A 27,479-nucleotide genomic window follows, 5' to 3' on the forward strand; every position below is an offset into this window, starting at 1 on the left:
ACTCCAAAGATTTAAGTATGGTTGTAAGGACTTTGGAAATAGATACATCTCCTAATGTATATTGTTTATATAACTTTTGCGTTTTAAGTAATCTGTATAATTAATGTAATATGAATTTATTTTTATTCAGTGGAAGCGTTGGTTCTGTTCATAATCACTTAACTATAGCTGTCCTGAAAATAGCCCCCGCAGTGCCAGGCTCGCAGCCCCTCCTGCACTCTGCTGCAGCAGCAGCCGTGTCGGGGCAACTTTGTCCCAGCTGGCGCAGTGCCTTGACTGCCTTCATGCTGCTGCCATGGTCCCAAAACCGTCCAGGCCCTTCTGCCTCCATAAACCTCACCTGGTCCAAGTTGCTGATGCAGAGAGAAAAGCTCGGCAGTTCCCTTAAGCCAACTTCTGTACTTTCCAAGTGTATTTACGGAAATGCTTTCACGATCCTGCTGCCCAACACCAGAATTACAGGAACATCTCTTTGTTCTTTCAAAACAGATAAAAGATTTGTACATTCAGAAAGCATGAGTTGAAAAAACACTATAGAAAGAGAAGTGCAATTACAGAGCTCATTCAAACTCGCATCCTTTACAGCACTTGAACAGCATAAAGGAACCTCGGCAGGTTAACTCACATTTTCAAAGGACCTTTACATTGTGAAGGTGATACGTGGTGCGATCCAGCAAAGAAAAGAAGAATTGACTTTTTTTTTCCCCCTTTCTTCCAATAAAACTAAAGGCTTCTCTTGATCCCATGAGTTACATCTAATCCTTATTGATTGGTTTTGGCTCAATCCTCTAATCACTTATTTATGGAAATATCTTTATTATAAAAGCCGTCTCATTAAAACAAAGGGGACGGTGGGGGCAGGCTACTCATATGCTTTTTGGCAGGACCGGGGGCCCAGCTTCTCAGAGCCATTTAAGCATCAAACTCCTTCTTAAGTGCTGCATCCCTGTGGGTTTCATCAGTCCCCTGGGCTGGTTCCTTGCTGCAGCAGCGGGGTCGGAGCAGGCAGGGGCCGAGGGCACCGGGAGCACAGCACTGGGAGCACAGCACCGAGGGCAGCAGGGCCCGAGCTGTGCCCTTAGCCGAGCACTCAGAGCACAGCACCTAATTATTTTAATGACTGGAAATGAACTGTGAATTTCTTAAGAGCAAAACGTTTTCAATCAATCTACCCACATTAATAACAGACCGTTAGAGATTGCTTATATCTTTAATACTATGAAGTGCAGCTGATACGTTTCCCTGGTTAATATTAGGCCAAGTGTTAAAGTATCAAGCCTTATATTCTTCTGATGAAAGAAATGAAAAGGACAAAAAGGAAAACTCTCACAGCACCCTGCACCTGAGCCGTGTTGGCTGCACTGCCAGCTCTCATCTGTGCATCCCAGAGGAAGGAGCCGGGGACCAGGCCCTGGAGCCCCAGCACCGCAGGATGCACTGCTGCAAAGGGGCCAGCTGGGGGTCCAGCCCAATTATTGCACTGCGGTTCTTCCTGCTCTAATTGTGCTGCTCGTTGCTGATTTGCTTTTTCTTTCTATATCCAAGAAAATGCATGGGACATAATCAAGAGACTGAGACACTACAGCCAGCATTTGCCAGTTTAGCGAGTGTGAGTAGCTCCGTTAGAGGCAGAAGTTGAAGCAGCTTTAACAGACAATTTTCAGACAGTTCCGAGCATTCATGCAGAAAGAAATCACCTAAAATCATGATTCATTTTTTAAAATGCTGCCTGAGCTTGAGTCCCTTAAAAATGAAAATGTCATTACTAATTCAGGTAAGTTTTCATGCAGTCACAAATGCTGGCACACGAGTTCAGCACACACAAGCACGTGACAGCACCTCACCCCATGCCTGGGTTGCTCCCCAGAGCCCCTCACCATGCAGCCCAGTGGGGGAGACCCTGCCCAGCCTCCCTGCAGCACCGGGAGAGCCACCCACAAACCAAACCCATGGGCTGCGCCTTCCACTTGCGGGAGCATCAAAAGCATATCAGATTGCAAATGGAGCAGAGATTAAACACAGCTTTTAATGGATCTGCAAACACTTGCATTTGAGAAAAACAATAGAGCATAAACTCATTTACCACTAAATAAACTCCCTGCTTTTCCCAATACTGCCTGCTTGCGTTCAGCTGCAGCATTCACTGCCTCTGTAAATGTCTTCCCCCTGTTCAGGCAGAACTGAGTTGCTTATTTTGTGACCACACACACATTTTTGCTCTCAGGCATAAAATGGACCACAAGGTATTTCACAGTGTGTTCAGACTAACTCTCCTGAACATGGGCAGTGACACCCATGGCAGTCCTCCACCTCCAAATCAGGGGCCGCACAACACGCATTGGACAGCATCAGCAATTCACAAAGTACTAATGGGATCGAGTTTTTACTTTTCTGTTACACCAACAAAGTTATGCACTCACTTCTTCTCCCATTTTTTTCAATACTGAATAATGCAGCATCTCAGTTATGCTATTGAAATACAATCGTTTAGCTTACATCACTGCAATAGGTCTTATTACTTATTCTTAGCCTGGATGACTTTGCAGGCACGAGTTGGACCTGGAGCAGCGTGAGTCCCCCAGCCCACCTCTGCCTTCTGCTTCAGCTGCCCAGATCCCCTAACCTCGCTCTTGGCTGGAAAAAACCACAGCTCACCATCCCTGCTATCCTTCCCGTACCCTCAGGGCTGCCAAGCACTGACCTGCCCCCTGCGGGGCCCTCACATCGGCAGCCAAAAACCCGGCATGCTGCCTGGGGGGGGCACTGCCTCCGACCCTGCCCAGCACCCTCACGGCATGGCTTCTCCAGAGCCCATAAACCTCAGAACCAGGATGAATTTCCCTCTAGCAATTTTCCTTTTGCCCATTACCACATGTACAAATGTAACATAACTGCGCATTTCTTTGTGGCTCCAAAAGAAAGAATTGTGTAGATGTTTATTAAACAACAGAGTTAGACGAAATTAGCCACATTATGTTGTTTGGAATATGAAAGTTAATTGGAAGACACGATGATTTACTAAAGTTTGAAATACCGAATGGCTTTTTGAGTAAGTTAACGACAACCAGAATCAGAATATAACTATGGAAAATGGAAATTTTATTTTAATTCCTACCACAATACTTCTGTAAACGAGCCTGCTCTCGCCTCATTGTGAGAGGTTTATCACAGCTCAGTTTCCTGTACGTACTTAAATGTTATCCGAGGGTACGTTAAATATGGCAACTAGCTCACATCTATCACAGGACACTGGAAGAGCGATTTCATTTTCCTAACTAAAGCACCAGAGGCGAGCAGGCCTGGCAGCTGTGAGGAGCTCCTGGGCAGAGGACGATGAAGAGCAGCAGGCACCCGGAAGGGAAGAGGAGGAGGAGGAGGAGCGAAGGCTGGTGGAGAAGGCATGTGGCTCATTTTCAGTACCCGAGGAGTGCTTCCAGCAGTGGAGTGTAATGAAAAAATACAACAACAAAAAAAAGGAAAGAAGAAAACTGAGCAGTGTGCCTGTGTGGTAACTGCCCTATCCCAGCTCACAGTGCGTTACCTGCTGGGCTGGATTCTAGGCAGGGGTGCTACACTGACCGTGCCATGCCCCAAAGGACTTTCAAACACCTCATAAATTCTGTCCCAGCTCCTTTCTAGGGCACAGAACTAAAGTCTCGATTTTTTTTTCAACCAGAATTTTGGCAAAGACATTTTTCTTATTGAGAGATGATCAAACTCCCCCATCACACCATGCCGGGAAACATAATCCTGTTTCCTCAGCAACTTTCCATTCTCCTCCTCTCCCATGGAAGATCTGCCCTCCTCCTCATCATCATCCTCTTCTTCCTCCTCCTCCTCCTCATTCTCCTCCTCCATGACAGACAGTGGCCAGAGGCCCTAAGAGAAGAGTGCCCGTCTCCTTCAGGCCTCCTCCCCACCTTAGCATTCACGCCTCTCTCAGTGTGACCAGAGATCTCCACCACAGGCCTGAAGGAGCCCTCGCTGGCAGCCAGAGCCTCCGCCCAGAGAGCTGGTGGGCACTGATGTGAGGGACACAAATCCCATTTGTATGCGTTGAGGACGAGATCCTCTCAGCATTTTATTAGAATCCTTTCTTCCTCCTTCATTTCTCTTTACGCCTCTCTCCCACTGGTCTCTTAATCCTTGCGCTCAGTGGGTTGTTTATTGTTTATGTAAACATCCCCCACTGCTGTCTCTTATTCCCTTCCAGCCCTCCTTAAACATTTGGCTTCTCCTGCCCTTCCTAGCATAACACAGCCCAGCACTGCACTGCACTGCAGACCTTTTGGTTTAACACTCCTTATTCTTCTTCAGTTGCTCCTCCAAAAAAAAAAGTGCTGCATTTCAACACCAGCAACTAAGACAAACCAGCCTCACAACTTCAGTGTTTGGCTCCTTCAGCAAACATGGAGCTCCCACAGAGCTCTGCCAAGGGACATCAGAGTTTACTACAGATTTAAAGATCATGCCTTTCTAGAAGCATCAGCTCTTACACAACTGGAAATTAAAACTATTAACATCTTTAGGATTATTTTTTCTTCAGCCAAAATCAAACCTCTGTTCCAAGGGAATTATTTTTCTGTACAAATTCCTGAGATGTTGCTATCTGCATATTCCTCTGTAAGGAGAGAAGAAAAAAAAATAGAAATTATGCAATGCTATAAGGCTTAAAATAAGTGGAAAAGATAAAAAAAAAACCATATCTGAAACATTTGCAAGTGAAAACATATCACTCAATGTAAATTCTTCTAGAATTGACAACAGAGAAAAGTTGTCAAGCATTGGTCCAAGTTTTTCCTTACATTTGGTACTTTTGAAAGCCACCTCCGTGCCTCCCCCAAATTCCACGGGCCTGTGGCAGGGAGAGGTGAGGTGGGGGGACCGCTGCGGGCTGCTCAGGGGCCTCCCAGGGAAGGGACGATTGCTCTTGGATCAAAGCATGGCACATTCCCACTGGTCACAAAGAAAATCTGTAATTTAAAGAAGAGCAATCTGGCATAATAAGGTTTTGCAGGGAAGATAATCTGGGTAGAGATGCTTGAGAAACTGAGGAGGGCCTTCAAGCAGCCGGGGAAGACCCCCCAAGCAAAGCGTGGTTGTTGGCACAAAGAGACCTGGGGCTCCTGGGAGGATTCTAGGTTCCTGCAGCTCCTGGCAGGGCAGAGATGCTGCTCAGATACCAGCTGTGGAAGGGGATTTGTGACTGGCACGACGTGAACTTGCTGTGCGTGGGTTGACTAGTTTCCTGCATGAATGTATTGACCTAGTTTTCTGGCAATTCCTGGAGTTATATCTATGAAAAAATATTGTACTAACTTCTCAGAATACATACTGGAGAAAGGAAATGGTGTTACATATATCAAATAGGTCCTTTTTCACTTACAACTATTTCATATGGTTTAGCAGAACATCGGAAATGAAATGCAATAAGGCTGCTACAGGCTCATCCATACACTCCTTATTAATTCCCCAGTGCCTCCCACCAGCGCATCACTTAAGGTAAGAATGTCCGTCTCCCTGTGCCTCCTAACCCATGGCTATTTTAAGAAATACTGAGTGAGGCATTAGGGTTCAGCAGGACACTGTCAGCGAATTGATTGGGATCTGCACGGAAGGGCAGTTTGCGCACACCCTGTCCCTCACAGCACGCACACGTGTTAACCACGAAGTGAATTCGCTTGCAATTTATAGCCCTGCTTTTTCCAATTTGCTCCACTAACTCATTCAGCTCCTGGCAGGTCTCAATTCCAGCCACGGGATTGTTCAGCACAAAACAAAATGACATTGTCGCCCTAATCGATTCGAACTCATGGCAACCTGCGAGTTACGTGCACTTCTCCTGGATGGTTTTTGTGCTGTGAGTGCTCCCTGGGTGCTGCTCAGTGCCAGCCCGGAGGCAGCAGCAGCAGCACGAGCTGTCCCCACCATTGCTCTGTGGCACAAACACAAGCCGTGATGTAATTTTCCCTCCTCTTACACAGCTCCATGGCACGACGTGTAAGGTGAGGTTGGCCAGGATGTTGCATTCCTCTGGCCAGCCATTCTACTTCCTAGCATTTAAACCCGTAGTGCCATCTATTTTGGGTGAAGAATTTACAGAAACCAAAACAATCTGTAACAAGAATAAGTTAAAATAAAATGCTCACAGACCTGGAAACTGAGCTATGATGCCTGGCAGCTGTGATGGAGCAAAGGGCTTCCTTCTCCCATGGACCTAGGTCTATGGCAGGCATGGGGAAAGACACTGGAAAAGGAGGAAGGGGAGCTGCAGAGCAGCTCAGAGGCTGTTTGTGTCTGTGTACTACCACCACTAGGGAAATATAGACAATATCTGGGCTTCTGTTAAAAAGCACTGATTTCTCACTGACGTGGGTAAAAGAAAAGGCAGGCTCATGGGCAGTGCTGCCCATCAGTACTGCAACACGGGCCCAAGAAGACGAGAAAGAAATGCCTGTAACATTTTCTCCCAGTGTCTTGCACCTTGCTGCACACCTTGGTGGAAGTGATGCCATCTCCTGTGAAAACACGTAGGAAGCTGCCTTCCTACTTCTGCAAAATAACATATTAAAAAAAAAAATCTTATAGATTATTCAGTTCAGAGAGACTGTTCCAGCCAGAAAGTAATCCTTAATGTCACGTTCCACCACGGGCAGAGTAAGGGTTATGCCTTGACCACTACACAGCAAACTTCAAAAGGATGAAAACATGAGACGACTAACTAATATAGGTTAGTGATGCTGCCCTCCTCTGATAGCCCCTTGTCATCTCTGAGGAAATCCTGGCATGCTTTTATCCAAAGTTTCCACTGATTAAGTTAACCAGCATCTCAGGAACAACACCTGGATGTTTTATGTCCTTAAACAGTCACGCACTGATTAAAAAACAGTACCTCCATGATGGGAGCAGGCATTTTAGCTGCATTTTTAGAGTCAACACATCTAAATATTTGAAGATCGCTGCCAATCTTTACCTTTAAGCAGCATAGCACCACACAGGGAGGGTCAGACTCCTTCTTTAAATATTTACAAGAAATCCACTGTGTTCTTGCTTGGAGACTGCAAGGCAGTCTAAAAGCTCAGAGAAATACCATTGCCCTCTGCCTGCCTTTCCCGACTGCAGGATCCAAATGGGTTTTCTCTACATTCAACTTTGATCAGCTTTCCTCTGCCTTTTCTGTGCTGCATCTGAATATTTGGGCTTTCTGTCATTAGGACAGGGCCAGAAACAGAGCCGACATCAGGGGCTGGGTTTTCCAGACCCCAGATTTTGGCCCTCCTGAGTGCAGCCAAGCACCAGGAGCTGCTCAGCAGGCCTTTTAAATTTTTTTATTTTTTTTTAATTTGAGATACTGAAATGCAAAGAGATTAAGACCAGGCAGCACGTGACAACACAGAGAAATGGCTGTCTCGGTACAATTAGCACCTAAAACGCAGGTGCATTTTGGCTGCATGTACACAACCCAGGAGCATCGCCCCCGTGCTGGTTAGGTGCTGGGCTGTAAATCCCCGACCTGCCTAACAGCTGCGGCCAGAGCTGCGACGGGCAGCCCAGCTCTGTCAATTAGGGGCACGGAAATTCATCCTACTAACTAGCTTCATTAGGAAAACAAGTTATTACATGTAGAATCAACTCATGTGAGCATAAACAAAAATCTCTTTCTTAAGCGTCGTTTTGGACAGATGGTTTTTCCACGTTTGTGGAAAAAGGGCTCATTTTTCAGCACGAGGAGGTGGGGTAATCACCTCCTAATTAACACCAGCTCTCAGCATGGGGCTGGCTGCAGAGCACGGTCTTTGAGGGGAAGGTATTGGATGTATCCAATTTTCTTACACAAATTTCAGACATAAAAAAGAAATCGCAAAACCACTATTGTTTTGGTTAACATCAGGAACATTTGTATTCAAGTAAATCCTACAACTGGGGTCTTGATTCCTCCCCATTTTAAACCGTCTTCCACAAAAAAACTGCAAAAAGGCTACACAGGAGCTCAGAGTCTATTTTCTTATGAGGTGAACCACATATACCCAAAGAATAAAGTGACAATTTCTTCATGTTTCTGAGTTATGGATTGGAAAAATAGTCTCAGCAACATTGATCAATGGGAACTTCAAAGAGGAATGTGGACCATCTATTACATTTTCTCCCAATTACTGTCCTGCTGAGAATTGCATTTTATGTGCCTTCCAGGCTTCAAAAAAGGGAGTGGGATTAAAAAAAAAAAAGCTCATGAGAGAGTTTTACCTTTTTATTGAACCTAGACACTAGAGAGCCAGTTAGGTAAATTCTGAGTTGCTGTTGCAGATGTGACCAGCCTGATGGTGTCTACAGAACCGTGAGATTTTTTATTATTTTTTTTCAATTTGTAGCCAAAGCATGTAAAGGAGAAAGGCAAAAGGCATTAAAATATATTTTAGAGTTGATCCAGCCTCAAAACAGTGTTTCAGTGGCTAAATATCTGAAAAACTTATTTCAAGGTGACTTTGTAGCTTTTGTCCAATCCATTCAGGTTTTACAGTCCTTTAAAGTCTATAAGAGTGCATTTTTAGCTAGCTATAAAATAAAAACACGGTTTTGAAAACAAAAGTCAGAAACATCCCTTGAAGTTGTCTTTTTTTTCTGATCATTTTCTTTCCTTTTTGTTTATAACTTTGACAAATTGTATCTAAATCCATTAATCATTTCCACTAAGCCGAAAATGATTTATCTTATTTGTTAGGTGAATTTTAGCTCTTTATTGTGTTATTTCAATTAATGAGCTCGTGGGACCTGGTTTTGCAGGGGAAAGGAGAACTGATTGCTTTCCTCTTCTTTTCCATGGGAAACTACAGATAAACGTGATGCCATCACCATTCACTCCCTCAGGCGAATTGCCTCTCCCTCCACAGGCTAAACCAAAGGTTTCGTTAAAGTGGAGAAGCCAGGAAAACACCGGAAAGCAAGAGAAATAGCAGCAATGCCCCCTGAGTAGATGGTACTTTTCCACAGTGTTTTTTGGGGGGTTGTTTGTTTGTTTTGTTTTGTTTATTTTTTTCCTTTTTAAGCCCAGACCACCAAGTGCCCAGCGGCTGCCATTGCTCCTAATAGAGGTCAGCGAGGCTGAACACCTCGACGTTGTTTCTCCTCCATCCCTGACCAGGTGCAATAAGTGCACAGGTCTCGTCACCTCCATCTGCCTCACCCGCCCGCTGAGCGAGGCAGGAGGCGATGGGGCTTCTTTCAGAGCGGCTGTCGGGAAGGGGCAATGAGATTTGTGGGAAGGTGAGCACTGCTTTCCAGGCAATGACATTATCTGCGGCCTTGAAGTAAAGCAAGTACTTGGCTGGATCGGGGCCAGAGTGCTCAGCCTTGTGCAGGTACCGATAAGAACAACATAAATTGTCATTCAGGAATAAAAACAGGCAGGTGCTTACTTTTCCATAGCGCATCCAGGCAATTGGGCTCTCTCTGGAAGAGATGTAATTCTCCGTGAATGCACCACCTTACATGTAATGCGCCATTTCTCAGCCTCTTGTATTCTGCTAAGCACAAACCTTCGAGCAAAGCTGGATGTGCCGTGGAAGTCTGATCATGTGTCTTTGTAGAGAAGGAAAGAGCCAATTCCTTCTGGCAGCAACAGAAAGGAGAGACAAATAACAGAAAGTTCAGATCAGTCGTTGGAAATGACTTCTCTGTGCCGAAATAAATGCTTCCAGAGCAGAGGCAGCAACACCTTAAGTATTTGTAGGAGTGAAACCGTAACTTTAACTCTAGCTGGTCAATGGTTTTGATTCAAAAATCATTTAATTCAAAGGCGGACTGTTTTGTTCTGGTGGAAGGCTGTGGCTGATGAGTTTTGCCAGCATTAATGCAGCATCCTTTCCTTTCAGTAACATATTCCCACAGAAAAAGTCAAAGCAGTAAGTATGCACACCTCACATAATAAAATGAGTATCAGCATTATTAATTTTAAAAATAAATATTTCATTTAACAGATCAAGTTAGATGCAAAAATACAGCTGCTTCATTAACATCTAGATTTGATTTTAATGAAAATAATGGTATAGGTTTACGTTAAGTTTGGCGCACACAGCAGCTGACAGGATATAGCATGCCTGCTTGGACCAAACATATTCGGAATACAGATTTAATGCTTTGGGCCATTTAAGTGAATGCAGTCATGTTAACACAGCTATAGAAAGCCATGATTTATACTCACTGTGACATTAATGACAATTTCACTCAAAAATTGCATCTGGTTTGGATGGCCGCCAACGTAGAAAGCAGCTTTGTATCAGGAGGTTAACAGGTTGACTTGTGGAAATCACAAAAAAATAGAGGTTCCTATTTTATTCTGTAACAGGGAGGTTATTTGGTGGGGTTTGACGTGACAGACTCCCGAATGCTACCAGCTGGGTCTGCCGTGTCAGCGCTTCCGAGAGGCGACGCTGCATGAGGCCCTGCCAGCCCCCGAGACAGCAGCCTCCCAGGAGAGCTTCTCAGAGCTGCTTTCACCGACTCAGCCATTCCTCAGCCCTGAGAAAAGGGGCGTTATTCTCCAAAAGGCCATTATTTGGACAAATCAGGAGTGGCAATGCAGGGAGCCTCGCAGTGCCACAGCAGAACCAGAGGTACAGGCAGCTGAGCAAATGGTCGCTGCAAAGGCAGAGGACCAAGCCGTTCAAAAGACAAAGTACTCAGCTGCATCTGTGCTATGGATCTGTCCCAGGAAGAGAAAGCTGATTTGGCCACTTGGCTATTTACACTCTAGCCTTCCTAGTCCTTTTTGATATTTAAATCGCACAAAGCATTTTTCCGCTCTAAAATGCTCTTTATACAAAAAACGCTGATGAAGCAGCACGGAGGTAATTGCACTCCAGCAGGTCTGGAGCAGTCTCTGCTCACAGCCGGTCCTGAGCCACTGCCAGCAAGCGTGAACGAGGGCACAGCCTGCTGGACCCGTCCCCACTGCTTCTGGCAGCGCGGGAGCTCTGAGGGTGGCTGTGAGTCCACAAGAGAAATAGCAGCAATGCCCCCTGAGTAGATGGTACTTTTCCACAAAGAAAAGTGCCGGCAGCGCCTGAAGCTTCACGTTTGGTGTTCCTTCAGCACACCAGGCCCGATTGTAACTTCAGCCCTAAGAAACAGAAACCCACAGCAACCCCTCGGTGGTGTTTGGGATCCAGCAGGCATCCTTCCCGACCCTGTGCCGAGGCTGTGTGCTCCTGGCGGTGCCGTGGCTGCCTGTGCCTGCCTCGCAGCGCCCCTCCAAAGCGGGATGTTCTTCACCAGAGTCCTCCCAAGGTGGGCTCCTGGCCGTGCTCTTCACATGCAATAAGCTTCCTAAAGAGGTTTAGCTTTCTGACACCTCTCCTTAGCTTGACAGCTAAAACTGCATCAAACGGGGTTAAGCGGTTGTTTGGGGGGTGATTAGTCTGCAAGAATCATTACCTGGAGAGCTCTTACCAAGAAAACCAAACACTCCTGATACTTTAATCTTGGTGCTGCTAACACTCTGGGTATGACAAAGGGCTGAAAGGAACCTGGCTTTCTTGTCACCGTGTGCATCCCCCGTGGCTGCCTCCACATAATGAGGCTGCTGTGGCTTTGTGTCTGGGTATGCAACCCAGACAGCATGAGTTTACAGAAGCTGCATTTTTACCTGTCAATTGCCATAATAGGTCCCAAATCTGGGCATTTTTACAATGGAAAACTAGACCGTCAGGGAAATAAACGCTTACGTAGAACGCTGGATTTATCACTGCAGTAAATCAGATATTTGGGAAAAAATAGTAACAGAAGTGATCTACAGCCATAGTGATTTAACAGATCCCGCTTACCCCAGTACGTGGGAAAGCCCGTCTTGTGAGTGCTCTCTTGGGCTCCACTTGCCCAAGAAATAATGCGTTGAGGAGCGCAGCCGGAGGAGCAGGTGAGGAGGAGAGCCCGGCCCATCGCACCGCACCGCCCTGGGCATGGAGGAGAAAAGGCTCGAGGAGAGCTGCCCTCCCACCTAGATGCTGATCGCAGCTTTCAAGGTCAAACCGGGCAGCTTCTGAGAGAGGAATTTAGAAGTTCGTGATGCAGATGATCAGCAGGATTGAGTTTTGGGTAACCTTAAGCTGCCCCTTATTAAGAAGACACAGTTGCAGAGCAAAGAGTACAGATTTCCCAGATCCCGGGCTAATGCCTTGCAGTCATCTCATTGGCTTTGGTCTTTAATCATTCCAGAGGCGCAACTCCCACCCATGTCAGCACAGGTTTTGCGTTCTTGCAAAATCATCATCTTTTCACAGCAAAATCCCTCACTCAGCTTCAGTGGGAACTGGGTGGCCGAACGGCAGCGAAAAATCCCAGGCGAGTCTCCTTTCTGAACCAACTTAAAATTAAAAATGCAATAAATAGCTTGCAGCACAGATCTAAGAAAACGCTGCATGACTGCATGGCAGCAAATGTGCTTGCTTTTGAGGCACTTATGTCTTTGTGCAAGTACATACTTATATTGAATATACCCTAAAAAATGCAAGATTCACATATGGACTGAGTACAAAGACTTCCCACGTGCCCATGATACAATCCTCCATGCACACTCAAGGCTCTTGAATTAAGGTGACAAACACCAAGGAGGAAATGGTCACGTTCCTGTGTCTTTCGTGGAGCTTACTTTAAAACATCTGTTCCAGTGTACCAGTGTGGGAGGCCTGGCTTTGCACAAGCAGAAGCCGCAGAGCATACCGCCAGCCGTGCCAGGGCCTCTGCGGGACCTGCCCGTGTCCTCCTGCATAATATGGGGTTATCCGAGGTACTGCTGCTCCACTGACTTTGGCCAGCTCCAAGGAAAGAAAATGAGAATCTCTTTAATTAAGGAAATCAAGTTACCTTGCATGGGCTGGTTTTCGCCGCAGATTAGAAGCGGCTCTCACAGGTCAGTTGATTTATGGGATCCTCAGGGCAACGTGCTCATGTGTCCACAGCCCAAATCTCCTTTTTATGCAACACCCACAGTCTGACCTGCAATGACCTCAGAGTTTTCCTGCCAATGCTTTCCAGGATGCAAGGAGGTCCCATCAGAGCTGGGGGGATGCTCAGGTGCTTTTGGTCCCCTTGGAAGCTGTGAAGGCACGGCTGCTCTCCCCTGCGAGGCCACCCTGGAGTGGGTTTGGTGCCGTGGGATGCAGGAGGATCGGGACAACACATGGGCAAGCCCACAAAACTGGCAGCTCCCCAGGAAAGCAGAGAAGTTTTTCACATCTACATTTTCCTCCTTACTGAGATATAACATTATTTCTTGGAAAACATCTTTTAGTCCATGAATCATTCCTGTGGGTAGAAAAAAAATACTTTTTTTCAAAAACAAATCAGAAAGCCTCCCAACAACGCATGAGGTTATCAAATTTCTGAGGGAGTGAAAAACTCTAAAACTTAATTTAGGATTCAGTTTTCCTTCTGTGGTTTCTCAGCCCTGCTAGGAGCTGTAGGTATTTGAGTTTGCAACACAGATATTTTTAAATTTATTGTCAGTATGACAATGATTATGTAGCCCATTGAGATCGAGTGGGGTGATTTAGTGTTTTGGAGGCATTTGTCATGTTTGATGAATGCATCTGGTGATTCAGGGCAATGAAAATGTGAGATTTCCAGCCGGTGAGAGATAAAGGATGACGATTGATACATAGGGCTATGACAGCAGCTGTATAAGGTTACAAAAATTTTATTTGTTTCTCATTTGGATTTTTGGAGGAAGATAGGAAGGAAGATATGCCTTAGCTGGCTCTTTGCTGGATGGGCCGTGCAGACATTCCTAATGCTTTGACCACACTTAGTTGGGAACGAAGCAATATTTACCTGTCTGGTTCCTGGTCTCTTGTCTGTCATCACTTACCTGATCTTAGATTGTGAGCTTTTGGGGAGAAATTCATTTTGCAGCCTGCTTGAGCAACAGACACCAAGCGCAGCGTAGTCCTGAGCCATGAGGGCTGCCTGTGGGACATGCAGAAATACAAACACAAAGGTACAAAGCAAAAAATCCATCAGTGAAAACCATCAGTGCTGCAATAAGCATTGGGAAGGACCAGAAAGAAAGATGTCTTTCCTTGTGGGTTTCTATCAGGCATTCGTTCTGCACTAACTTATGGTGAATCAGAAGGAAATATCCTGGGTGAATGGCAATCTGCATGGATTTGAGAATTACTTTTCGAAAAATCTACTTCATGGATTTGAAAATGACCTTTATATCCATCTTGCAGATCTGTGGGCAGGCAGAGGAGGCTGCTGTGGGAAGCAGAGGATAAGGAGGGTGAGGAAGACAGGCTGCAGCCTAGCAGAACCAGCGCGCACGGAGACCCCACGTTCCTGCAGCCAGCAGCATTTTCTAATGAAGCTGTGCTCCATGGCAGCGGTACAATCAAGGATAAAGGCAATAACCTTTTCTAGTATTAGAAACAGACAAGTTACTCACTTCTTATACATCTTTTTTGGGGTGAAAAGAGATTTTGTCCTGCTGTCTTACAGCCCTTGGATCTGACAGCTGCCTAAAGCTAGAGGATCTGCTTTCAGAAGAAACCCACACCTGAAATGTTGAATACACGAGAGATGCCATGTTGTATTTTTCAGAAATTGGATTGTAAAAACTCCCACATTCTTACCACATGTCAGCTTAGATCACTGCACTGCACCTGCCCAAATTCCCCCTCAGAGCTTCCATAGTGTGTTATTATTCACCGCTCCCTGCTCCAAAGTGGTGCCTCGCAGAGCTCCGTGCTTTTCGCACGAGGAAGCTGACTTCAGTGGTGAATGGATGAGATTTCAGTTTGACAAATTTGTAAATCCTTTAGGGATCCCATCAAACGCAAAGTGCTGTGTGAATACAGGCTGTCAGCCTGTTGAATCCGACGCAGCCGCACATGGAGCACGCTGCTGCTCGTTGGGTAGAGCTGATGGCTGAACACCAGGCTTTTAGCGTGGCCATCAGCGTCGTGGGCTCCAGCCTCTTCCTCGCCCAGACTGCAGCCTGGTGGCACATTCCCATTCAGAGGTCGCTGAAGTTTCTGTTACAATGGGATGTATTTGCCATGCCAAAATAGGAGATTTATATGCATCCATGCATTTATTGAAAGCTTGTCTGGTATTACACGTCCAAGCAAGTCCATTTGTTTTTCGGCTGACGCACTTGCTGTGAGATTTGACTTCCATGTATAAGCTCCACTGAGAAATAATGCCCACTGAAACCTGTCCCTATTGCATAACCCCTTCTGATCTAAGATCCTCATAACATCAATCAGCAACGCTGTCTGTAAAACCTAATAAGGCTGACTCGTCAAAATGAGTTCTTGAAAAGCAATGCTAAAAACTTTTGGTTTTCTCCTTCTCTATTATTATTATTATTTCCCTTGACTGCTGGGTTGGTAAATAATATGCATACATTGATTCATAAACTATTGAGTCTTTAATTATTGACCGACTTAATGTCAGCCTCCAAGTCTACCCCATTTAAAATTCCTCTTCGTTTCAGTATCTTGTCCTGAAAAGCACTGAGGGCTCATAGCTTGTAGTGCTGTGGCTCCCAGGGGATGCTGCAGAAACCCACCTACCTCTCCCTCGGTAAAAGAGCCAGATGGGGAAGGCGAGTCATGGCCAGCCAGGATCTGCTTCGCAAAACTTTATTTCTTCCAAGAGATGGAGAGGACCATGGGACAAATGCCTTGCTGGAAGTAAAGGTGACAGAATCTGGGCTGTAAGAAACAGTAGATTATTTGTACTGCACATATCAGCCAATTTGTAACGTACATTTTAGATGTGCACATTCTGCTGCTGTCACACACCTCGCGAAATTGGCACTCCTTTAAGACCAAAGTGTGCCTTCTGCTCCAGAATCCCAGCAGAAAGGCTCCTCACAAGCACTTTCCAAGCAGCTGCCTGGCTACCTATTTTGTTTATCTACGAGCTGCAAGAACCTTGAACTGAGGGTCTCCATAGCTGAAGGAGAAATATTTACCGTATTTGAATAAGGAACGAAAGTACAATGCAAACAAATGTCAGGTTAGCTGCTGCTTAAGGCAAAAAGAAAGGAAATTGGGGATATTATTGCTTCAAACCAGATGAAAAGTCATGCTAATGTCATTAATGATATTCCTAGGTAAACTCAGGCTTGCCAATGCTAGTCCATCATTCTGAAATATTTTGTCTCTACTTTCAGACAGAAGTACTCCATATTAACTAATGCCTCATTTTACCTTATGTTATTTAGGGTTTCCAAAGAAAATAGTTTCCATTCATATTCCATAAAAGCAAACTCATGTTCTGCTGCTATTAGCTGAGCTTTAACTTTATCCAAAGCCCAGGTCTCACTTAAGAAAGCCAGTTTTAGATGTACTAGAGCATCAATCCATATCAATCTATATAGTAGTACTTATGATGAATAAATTGATTTTTCTCACTGCCTAAAATTATTCGATTATGTATTTAGCTGCTAATGGAAACTCATTAGTAGATTTTCATTTCATGCTTGTTTGCACCTGCAATCCATTTCTTCTTGTCCAAAGGACCATTTCATTTAGGTTGCATGCTACAAATTGTCTTGCATATAAACTGATAAGCATCAGCCAAAATTCAGTATAAATGGGGTGAAATGGTGGTCTGAAATAGCTCAGGGCCATCATTTTTACAACCGCATCATTAAAGCAACAGATCTCCAGTGATTCATTGCCATTTATTACTGTGCATATTGATGGTATAACTTACCTCTTAGTTCACTGTTTAATTTTGTTATCTTTGCAGTGACAGTCCCTTAACATCTTCCCCCTCACTCTTCCCTAGAGTCCTCCCAGAGCCCCACAAGGCTCCTGTCCATCTTTTTTAACCTGAGGATGGGACACGCAGGGAAGTACCCACCTGACCTAATCTTGGGCACTGAGTTTGGATGCAGGAATTTGATTTTTTGTTATCCCCATTAAAATGTCAGTAGTTCTGAGCTTAGCCTAACTATGGCAGAGCAGTAGGGCTGGGCAAGAGATTTAAGCCACACACACATTTTCCTGCAAGAGAAGGAAAACATCACCAGTCCCACTGGGGCTCAGATTCAAAGAAATAGGACACCAGAATTGTCATTGTAATGTCATCATAATAATGACCACAGTAAAGGTCTCTGTCGTTCAATAAAACCAATAAAACATACACTCAATAGGCACCTGTCTTATTTGGAGGGATACACTGTGATTTGTTTCTGAACACCATCCTGTCCTAACCCAGCTGAATCCAGCTACTGTGTTGTCTGGTCAATTTTCTTTTTTTTTTTTTGTTTTGTTTTGTTTTAACAATACAAGTCAACTAGACTTTTAACTGCATAGATCAAAGGAGTATATTTTTGGCCATAAAGATTTATGGCCTCCCAGCTTCTCCTGTGGGCAATGCTCGGATGCATGCAAAAAGCTCTTCAGTGGGTATGCATGGATGAGAGGCTTTTTTAGGAGATGTCTTCAAAGCAGTTGCAACTAGTGACAATGTTAAAAAGTGAGGCACAAATCTCAGCTAGCTCCCACACAAGTGAAACAGCAGAGCAGATGTCCCAACGTACCCGTTCAGTGCTCCTTCGGGCATTTCCAGCTCAGCCACAGCCCCCCGAGCTGCACCACTGGCTGCCGGTGGCACATCTCCTGCAAGTAGAAACACAAGGGAAGACGTCCAGAGATCAGAGGTGCAGGAGCAGCAGAGGACTATCGCTTCCTCATCTGAAGGTGCAGGGCTTATGTTGGGGTTTTGAATTAAAGACAAACAAAAAACAACAATTAAAAAGCAACCAACAAACAAAACCCAAAGAACAACATCCCGGTTAATGAAGCAGAATCTGATCATAAGAACTGTCACAATTTATTTTCATATAGAAGCATCACAACTTGTTGAACTTCAGCAGAATTATCCTGAATTGATACAAATATAAGAGCTGATTCTGTTAGTACTGTGTGCTAATATAGCCCCTGCACAGAAAAAATACAATTGCTGCAAGACTATCTATCTTATCAATGTGCTTAACTTGCTGAGGGTCAGATTGCATTCCCCCCAAAAATAACTGAAAACAGGCACAGATTTTGACTGTATTTGTTAAGTGGCCATTATCAATAAAAATCTATTTTTCAATTGAACAGAAGATGCTGTTTGTATGTGTGTTGCCTGCAGGCCAAAAGAGTTTTGAGTGAAACTGGATTCCGGAATATAAAGTTGTGTTGTTTTTGCTCTGTCTTTTAAATGAGCCTTACCAGCATGCAACTGCAATCCTTGTGAACTCTGCAGATTAAATTTCCTTGCTGTAATGACCACTAGGAATTAGTGAAATGTTAATCTTCCCACCTGCTGTGTATGATTATACATGAGTCTAATCAACCTGATTACGAAAGAAAGCAATTTCTGCTTTTATGGATATTTTTTGTTGTCTGCTTTTTGTTGTTGTTCGTGAAGAACTGTAAAATTCTTACCCATATTTTAAAGGGAAAATAATAATTAAATTAAAATCTCTAAAAGGGAGCAATGGAGGCTGCCCCTAATTGCTTTACAACAGATACAGTAATTGATGCTCTGAGGATTTATTTCAAAGCACAGAAGGTGAATTAGAAACCTAGCTTTATCTGGATTTGCATTGCTTTGATGAAGTCACTGTGTCTCTGTGTCTTGATTTTTAGCTAAACAGCTTTTAATGGGAATGCTAATAATTATAAAACTAAATTGTTTTAGGGATACAAGAGCATAGAACACAAATTTTGCTTTTCCCTTAAAGATACAACCTCAGCTGTGGCACCTTTCTGCTGTGAACCCTGAAACATGCTGCATGGGGCAGGAGGGAACGCACCAGCTGAGTTATCCAAGACAGTTATTTGATGCATTGAAGACAGATTAGAAAGACAATCTAAAAAGCTTACTTGTACTTCTTGTGCAAAATGTTTGCTTGAACTCACATGTATTGACCTAAAAAAAACAACAACGACAATAAAGTAAAAAAATATTACAGTAGCCTTCTGAACAGGTATTGCACTGCAATTATTATTATTATTTTTTTTTCCTGAAATCTGAAACCCAGGAAAATCCAAGTTAGAGTACAGAAACGTGAAAACACAAGGCATGTACAGAAAGCCCCAGCAGGCTGTTATACCACTTTAGCCATCCCCCAAACCCGCTGCTATCTTCTCAGCAGCCCAAGACCCTGAGCCTCAGCTTCACTCCTAGCACCACCACGGTCATCCCCGTGCTTGCACTGGGCATGGACACACATCAAATAATCCCTGGATTGGAAACCAGAATGCCAAATCATCTGATTCCATATATTATAGCTAGTTATCTGAAATCATTCAGAACCTGATGAGCCTCATTCCACAAGCAAGCTTAATATACCCGGAGAAATATGATGCCAATTATGAAACCAGTGTTTCTCAGCACTTTGCATGCAAAGAGCAGGAGATAATCGGGGGTCTCCATGGTGACAGCGTTAAGGTAGCTGGGTTACCTGAATGATAATTTCCATCCCTTCGTCTGATCTTCACGGGTCTTTCACTTTTCATCTTTGACTCTGAATTTGTTAGGTTTCTAATGGGAACGAATTGACAAATATCCTCGTATACCTTAGAGGAAAAGCAAATCTTCTATCATAGATATTCCTGCAAGTTAATTTACCTTAACAATTTTTGCAGGGCGAGCTGTTCATGGCAGTAGGGAATTTGCCTTCTATGCACATCCAGCCAGCTCTAAATTGGACCTGGGACAGGGTAGACAGCACCTTGCTAAAGCAGATCTCCAAAAGCTCATCAAAGAAAGCTCCTTCCCCCAGACCAGGGCTTGGGGCAGCCCAGCCCCACTTCTCCAAGCACAGAGGTCCACTGGAGAGCCCATCAATAACCTCCTGTCTTCTTTATCTCTGCTTAGTGCTCCCACAGCGGCATGAAAAGTACGCCAGGAAATTAATGTACGTTCAGGCCAGGGCCATCATGATTTGTAACGCCCTTATCCGATTCACATCACATTTTGGAGAAAAATTCCACTGAGATCTCCAGGTAATCCATCACTCCGAGGCAGCACTGACTCTCATTGATTTCAGCGAGGAATGCCCGTCAGAGCGATAATGCAGGTCGGTGGCTCCTGGGCTGGAGGCGGCCGCTGCCCCTCTCCTTGCACTCTTCAGCCGCACTTATTAGAGAAGCTGAGCATTTTGCACTTGGGCTCATTAAAATCTTCGATACCTTAACCAGTCCTGTCCCTCTCACATTTCGGGTTGTATGGGAATACCCTTGGAAGTCGAAACACAAATCTGAGAGACATTGCTGGCAGATTAGACCTGTCCCGAAGCAAGCATTTAAGGGCCTCGGTAACACCGGACTCCTGTTATTTCGGGTGGCAGAGGCAGCAACAGCACACGCCTGTGCTCTAAGACCACACCGTGCCTTCAGGCTTTTCCCTCATTCTCCTCCCAGCACCCACAGCACCATGCTGCTCCCTGCCCAAGGGTCTAACAGGACAGGGCTTCGTTATAACGTTGTTTTCCATCCCTGTGCTGGATGCTCTGGTGAGAGACGCGCTGCCCGGCCACGTGCTGCCATTCCCGGGGAGCAGAGAACAAAAGTGAATGCCAATTGCTGTGCAATCACCCAATTAACTTCTGTATTTTTGGGTTTAATCTAGTTCTGCTCCTTGCAGAAATAAATACAATAGATCATTAACGCTGATGTTCGTAACACTGTGCAGTCACCTTCCCCGCCTCTCCTTAAAGTGCTGTGTTATTTAACACCTGGTAGGAGATTTAAAAGCATCTTCTTCATCTGATTTCAAAAATTAGGGCTAAGTTTAGCTTCTGTAGGTAACAATTTCTCCTTAAACTTTAATAAAGAAGTATGTTTAGAATCTCAGGGGCACACTCTCTGCTCATTTGAAACAAATGAGGATTATATAAGGAGGAACATGAGCTACAAATATGTTTCATAAAATTAATTGGCTCTTAGCTGCAGCTGAGCAGAGCTGAGCCAGCCCAAGCGACAAGTGGCCGCAGCGTGCCCACTCCTCCTGGGCAGCTCCGAGGGGCTGCTCTGAGGGCAGGGATGCCTGACCTCGAAGCTGAGGCACTCCTGGAAGCTCTGGCTCTCAGGGCTCAGAATCCCTGCACACCCTGCAGGGCCTGGGGACCTGTATGGCTGCACGCCTGGACCACAGGTCCGATCCTGCACCACCGATGTCCTGTCCGACAGCCCCGGTACCGCTGGCACCGTCCCAGAGATTTGCACCTTCTTGCAGAATTTCCATTTATGGGCTCCAACATTTTTAAGTTCTGCCTCACCAGAATACCACGGGTGCTGCAGACCAAGCCAGGAGCAGCATTTTGCATCCTGCAGAGTCCTTCCACATCGCTTCTAATGAATGCAGAATTTGCAGCACGTGCTTAAACATTCAGATGAATGTTTAAGCCCACCCACTTCTCCACCCCAAAATACTCCAGCCCTGACATGGGGCCAGGAGCAGAGGCTCTGCAGCCTCTCCTTGTGGAGCAAACTACAGCTCTATGCTGGGAGGATCGGTTACGTCTGCCATGCGCTGAGGAGTTAATGTAAAACCTTTAGCCCAATCTCCCTAATGGCAGTTAAAGAACATATATATATAAATATTTATATAGATAGATTATATATATAATCTCTCTATATATATATACATATATATGAGTGAGAATCTTCTAAAATAGCTTGCACATGTTTTTCCATTGCAGAGCTCTTTATTTACAATGGCTGAGATAAGCACGCTAATTTCTGCCGAGACCTGCATCCCACTGACTCCCATCTTCTCTCAGCACAGGTATCACAAAGCCCAGCTTGAGCTAGGCTCCCAGGAGCTTTTCACCAGCAAAAGAAGTGCAGAAGCTGAGCATTGGGCCAGCATCTTACACAGCGAGGTGAAAGCAGGGAATAAGCAGAGGCCTCGAGCAGATGGTCAGCGGATGGGGCGCTGCCCTGGACTCTGAGCAGCAGGACCACCGCCGGCCATGCCGCCCCACAGCCCTGCCCCTGGCTCCAAACCCCGGCACTGGGAGTATAAAGACTGAAAAAGACAAAACCTCTTGATTTTTCCTTTCTCTGAAAACTCTGTCAACGAAAGAAGTCTGTAGTTCATTAATAGCTACTGAAATTATCCCTAATTTCCCAGCTGTTTTACGCACTGTCATTGACATTTTACTCAATGGCATAATCACCCAGGACAAAATAGAATTTGTGATAATGTCCTTGCGTAATGAACATACCAAAATGGCTACTAATGAAATCGGGAAGAAGAAGCATGACCATTTTTCTGTATTCCCCACCACCTAGTACATTAACAACTTCTGTCGTCCTTTATAGATCACCAGGGAAGGCTGACATTCCTCCTCTTTGAGTTAAAGCAACTGGCATCCACACCAAGCAAAAGAATCCCAAACCCTAATGTAACAAATGGCATTTCTCAAGACATAGACATTTGAGAAATGACATTTCTCAAGATATTTCTCAACTATCAAGTTTAATACGTCTAGTATTTCTTTCCAGATAACCCCCCCTACTTGGACACCCCGATGACCAAGGACCAACAGGAACAGTGTGTGCTCTGAAGAGCCTCTGGGCAAAAAAGAAGGGATGGGGTCTACCCAGCAAGAAAGCGAGGCTATAGGGACTGACACGGCAAACACTGGTGCCAGGTGGTGTCACCAAGCACTGACAGGACCCAGCTGAATCACAGCACTGAATTATTGCTCATCTCATTAACCCGCATTTAGTTCACTAACAGCGACAAACAGCTACTGAGTAAGCACTGCCTGGGACAAGTCCTCCATCAACCAAAGCTCCTCCCATGATATTTTCTTTGAGGGCTGCCCCCGATTCCTGCACACTGTGTGTGCTTTACACTGCCTGGAAGAGTCATTAGAGGACCACCCAGTCCTCTTGGGCCCCCTATATATCTGGGTTCATACCCAGACATAGCAGCAGTCATCGGCACGTCAATACCAAAAGAAACAAGACGCACACGTGTGTCCTCCATAATCCCACAGAAAGAAGGTTTAAATTCCCCTCTAGACTTCACAGTGTCTGGGAGACTCGCAACTATTCTGACATGGTTTCTATTTAAAGAAAATGAAACCTTCCCCTGTTGAAAATGTACTATTATCAGGTATCATCTGCTCCTCCGTGCCACCCCCACAAACCCTGAAGTAATTGAGAAAGTAGTTGTTGACAGATGACTGTGTACAGAGGATAACAGACACCAGCGTCACTCCTGTAGGAAAGGAAAGCTGGAGCTGTGACAAACCAGCGTGGCACCGACTTCTGCTGCTGGGAAGCACACTGTCACTCCTGCTTAGTGCAACTTAGTTGATAGCTGTCAGGCCAGGCGTTCACTCATGTACCTGCTACAATAAAATTAGTCAAAATCGTATCTTCCCCCGTAGCATTGCAAATATTTTCATATCTAAATTCTTCAGTCTTAGTGCAAACACATTGCTTTGGCAGATGTTACAAAAGTCAAATGGAATAATGTCATGCTGCTTTATATAATGCCGTATCTGGAAAAAAACGCTGTTTATGTGTGTGTCAGCGTAAATACACATCATTTAACACTTAAGTAATAAAAACCCGAACGTTTTCAAATCTTGCAAAACATCTAACCTTTTCCTTGAAGCGTCAAAACTTCATCGCACAGCACATAACCAATAGCCATCACACAAAGTATAACATTGCTTTCTGAACCTTGGACTTAAAGGAATATTTAAAAAAAACAAAAAAACAAAAAAAAAAAACACTTTGAAAGAAAACAGTTGTGTAGTCTTCAAGATGCCATTGGAATATGACCATCCTCAGGGGATGCTAAAAAGAACTCGTGGTCCAGTTTCTCGGCTGGAGTTAGCTGGGTGATTCGCCACTCCCTGACAACTTTTTAGGTGGCCTATGGATAGAGAGGGAAAAAAAGGGATATTATACCTGCATGGTAGAAAGACAAGGAAACATTTCCTTGAAGCAACTCACAGCAGGAAATGCCCACGGCTGCCTCTGCCCCCACCGCTCCACGGGGATCCGGGGCGGGTTGTGCAGCCAAGTCTCCTGGGCACCCCAATGTCACCCCTATCAGCCCCCGCCAGGCAGGGCCATGGAGGAGCCAGCACCCCATGTGCCAGCACAGCCTGGTAACCTCACCTGGCATCATCCTGGCCCTGAAACCACGTCCAAAGTGCTGGAAACCAGTGCACGGCGCATTAAAACACAGGGAGAGCATCCTGCACGCTGCCTCGCACAAAGTAGGTGACCCATTTTCTGCACGTATTTTTGGAGCATTTCATTTTCTAACCTTTCCTCTCGTGTGACGCAGGGGACAGCCCTGCTAGTGTTTTCATCCAGTAATGGGCTCATTCTGCAGCAACATGCCATAAAGCCACATGAACTGTCAGTCCCGCTCCTGCTCAAGCTAATGGCAAAACCCCTGATGGTTTTGAGGAGGCCAGGACCTGGGTTCAGCCACCTTCTGCTCCAAAGCAAAGAAAGCACACACTTTTTATTGAGCCTCTTCAGACACAGAATGCTATTCAAACACATTTACCATTTCTGAACGGATGTCTTCAGCTGGAACCTCAGAGACAAGCGCAGAGGGTTTATCTAGTGGTAACAAAAGCCTCGTGGCATCTCTTAGATGGAAAGAAACCCGTGTTTAGCAATTATTCATAGCCTTACACACATTCCTGCAGACAGTCAAGCTGACTTGGCAGACTGAAGCTAATTGGGTTTACAGGAGAATGAAGCTTTGATTGAAGTGCTTCGCTTAAAAAATTACATACGCACCCCCACACCCCTGATAACATTACTCTCGAGCATGTAAAACAACCACCCCACATATTAGCGAAGAAGAAACGCTGAGTTTTTTATTACTTTACCAACCAAAGACCCACAAGTGAATAATTCTGAAATGTTTGATCTGCTGTATTCTGCTGCATAATTTAGCGGCTGCAGAAGGGCTGCGTGTGGCTGGCATTTCAGGCTGCTTTTGAAGTTCACAAAAGCCCCGCAGTCACCGGGGGGTGGGACCCTGCTCGGGATGGGCACCGAACAAAAGGCGGGTGGGAAACAGCTCCAGAGCTAATGCACAAAAAGCGGTTATGAGAAATTGGATAAGGGAAATTAATGTAGCCTCAAGTTTACCGAGTAAATAATTCAGATTCTACCGCAGTGATTTATGAAAATAAAAAGCCTTAACGAGCCCAGCAGGCAGCAGGTGCTTCTGTTTTTACATGTTAAGAGCAAAAATAAAAGGGCAGGAGCTTTTGCTTCATTGGGCTTTTTTCCTATTTCATGGTTATAGTTTAAAGTAAAAGAGCTCCAACGTGCCTCAGGGACATGATATGCTCAGTGATTTTGCTAGTCAGGGAAGGGTCACACAAGTGTTGCCTTCTCTGTTTGTGCCATGGCTTTTGATTCTGATGCAGCCACATGGAGAAAACTTCCAGGTGTTGCTTCTAGGGAAAGTTTTACAGAAATAACAACCGACAAGTTTCAGAGGAGAAGGAATATTTCCAATAGCCCTGTGCAGACAACACTCAAAGCTGCTCGTGAACATGTGCTCTTCAACCATTCTCCAAAATCAACACATGCAGAATTACATGCAGAAATGACATCAAGTCTCTGTTACTTTGTTGGGAAAAGTCCCAGACAGTCACAGACTATCTAAGTTCTTGAAGAAAATGGAAGGACAATGGAGACGTGCAAAGATGACATGAAATAGAAGATGGAAGCTGAACAGGAAGCACAAGAAAGAGGAGATGGGGGAAATGGAAAAACAAGGAAATGGAAGTGGAGAGCGACTTTTTACACGGGCAGATAGTAATAAAACAAGGGGGGAAAGTTTAAAATTAAAAGAGGGGAGATTAAGATTAGATGTTAGGAGGAAATTCTTTACTCAGAAGGTGGTGAGGCCCTGGCCCAGGCTGCCCAGAGGAGCTGTGGCTGCCCCATCCCTGGCAGTGCCCAAGGCCAGGCTGGATGGGGCTGGGGGCAGCCTGGGCTGGTGGAAGGTGTCCCTGCCCATGGCAGGGGTTGGACTGGATGGGCTTTGAGGTCCCTTCCACCCCCAAACCATTTTATGGTTCTATAAAATGGAAAATGGTGAGCTGAGATGCTTGCAGGAGACCCACTGACCTGAGCAATTGCTGATGATGCAGAGAAGCCACGCTGCACATCCTCATTGCCATCTAGTTCTGCCCATCTTATTTATTTAGTTTCAGAGGAAACCTCACAGTCTTCAAAGCCGATGATCTCCCCATCTGCCAGCTTTATCAGTCAGCATCCATGCTCCACATCAACACCTTTTTCATTGACTTCCATATGGTTCATTGCATGAAAATGCCTAATTAAGAGAAGAAGATGAGATTTTAGCAAGTAAACCTTATGACTATCTGTGGAGGAAATGTGAGCTGTAGTGCTAAATCACAAGAGGTGGCAAGCACAGCCAGAGAGGCGACTTTGAAGGCAAACTGCTGCCTAAGAGTATCTCGAGCTCGAGAGGTTCAGACTTCAAAATCACCCACTTCACGTGCCCTACGTCTGCAGCCTGTCAGCAGGATTTCCCCCGAGAGGCTGAGGCAGGATCCTGGCAGTGCTCGCACAAAGCTTTGTCAGATCAAAACATCTACCAGTCAGTGATTGCAGATCAGAGCAGCTTACTGCTATTAAACCCAACAATTTGCCACTCTCCAGACGTAAACCGGGACAATTCACTGCACTTGCACTAATAAATGGCACCGCTTCCTGAACGCAGCACCACATGCTGATGGACTAGAAGTTCAGATTTGTTTTCTGACTATATGTAAAATAGAATATATGCACAGACAAACCCCGACCAGCAGCACATAAAGATGCAGCAGTAGCCATGCAGATGTGCAGCCAACATAACGTGCAGCGATGTACCACCGGGGCGGCCGTGCTGCAAATCAGCAGCTTTGAGTGAGGCTGAGGGCAGGAAAAGTGGCTGCTGTGGCTGTAATCATTTGCTGTAGCTCCTGCAGCCCATAAGGGGCCTGCCCTGGCACATCCCCAGCAGCACGGGCTTTTATTGCCTACCTGGTGCAACGTGGAGCGAACTTGCAGCCTTGGAAAGAAAGTGAAATTATCTTGTGAGGCTGAAGGGACAGGAGAGGTGTGAATAGACATGATCTGAGGTACTTTCTCCCTTGGATCAGAAGGGCAGGGAGAGCCTTCCTGCAGGCATTTTTGTGAGCTGGCCACTGTAACTCCTACAGAATGCCTTCAAACCTCTGCAGCAGGTCCATAAGCCAAGTTTGCACCAGCTGTAAAGCACCACTCCCCCAGATCAGGTTAAGGCAGCACAAAACACAGCCCTGCAGTCCTTTCAAGAGCAGCTTTTATCACCCCATTTAATCGGCAATTCAATTAGAAGCCTCGTGTGCCTTGGGCAGTGGCTGAGCAGGGGCCTGGCTTGGGGTGATGTCCCCAGAGGGGCAGAGGTGTGCGTGG

At 45.3% G+C, this 27,479-nt stretch overlaps 1 long non-coding RNA gene across 2 annotated transcripts; it reads right to left on the reverse strand.

Annotated features, from left to right (window-relative positions):
* Positions 1–713: 713 nt before the first annotated feature.
* On the reverse strand, positions 714–26,391 carry LOC121075559. Of its 2 annotated transcripts, none has more exons than XR_005823020.1 (7): positions 26,145–26,391; positions 17,552–17,630; positions 15,570–15,710; positions 13,862–13,959; positions 11,820–13,299; positions 9,414–9,603; positions 714–1,697 (listed from the first exon to the last, which is right to left on the reverse strand). It is a non-coding gene; the product is annotated as an uncharacterized LOC121075559 (long non-coding RNA). The 2 variants fall into 2 exon arrangements; XR_005823021.1 differs by having other exon boundaries at positions 9,414–9,606.
* Positions 26,392–27,479: the final 1,088 nt, after the last annotated feature.

This window comes from Cygnus olor, chromosome 10 (genome assembly GCF_009769625.2).
Source record: "Cygnus olor isolate bCygOlo1 chromosome 10, bCygOlo1.pri.v2, whole genome shotgun sequence".
Taxonomy (NCBI): Eukaryota; Metazoa; Chordata; class Aves; order Anseriformes; family Anatidae; genus Cygnus; species Cygnus olor.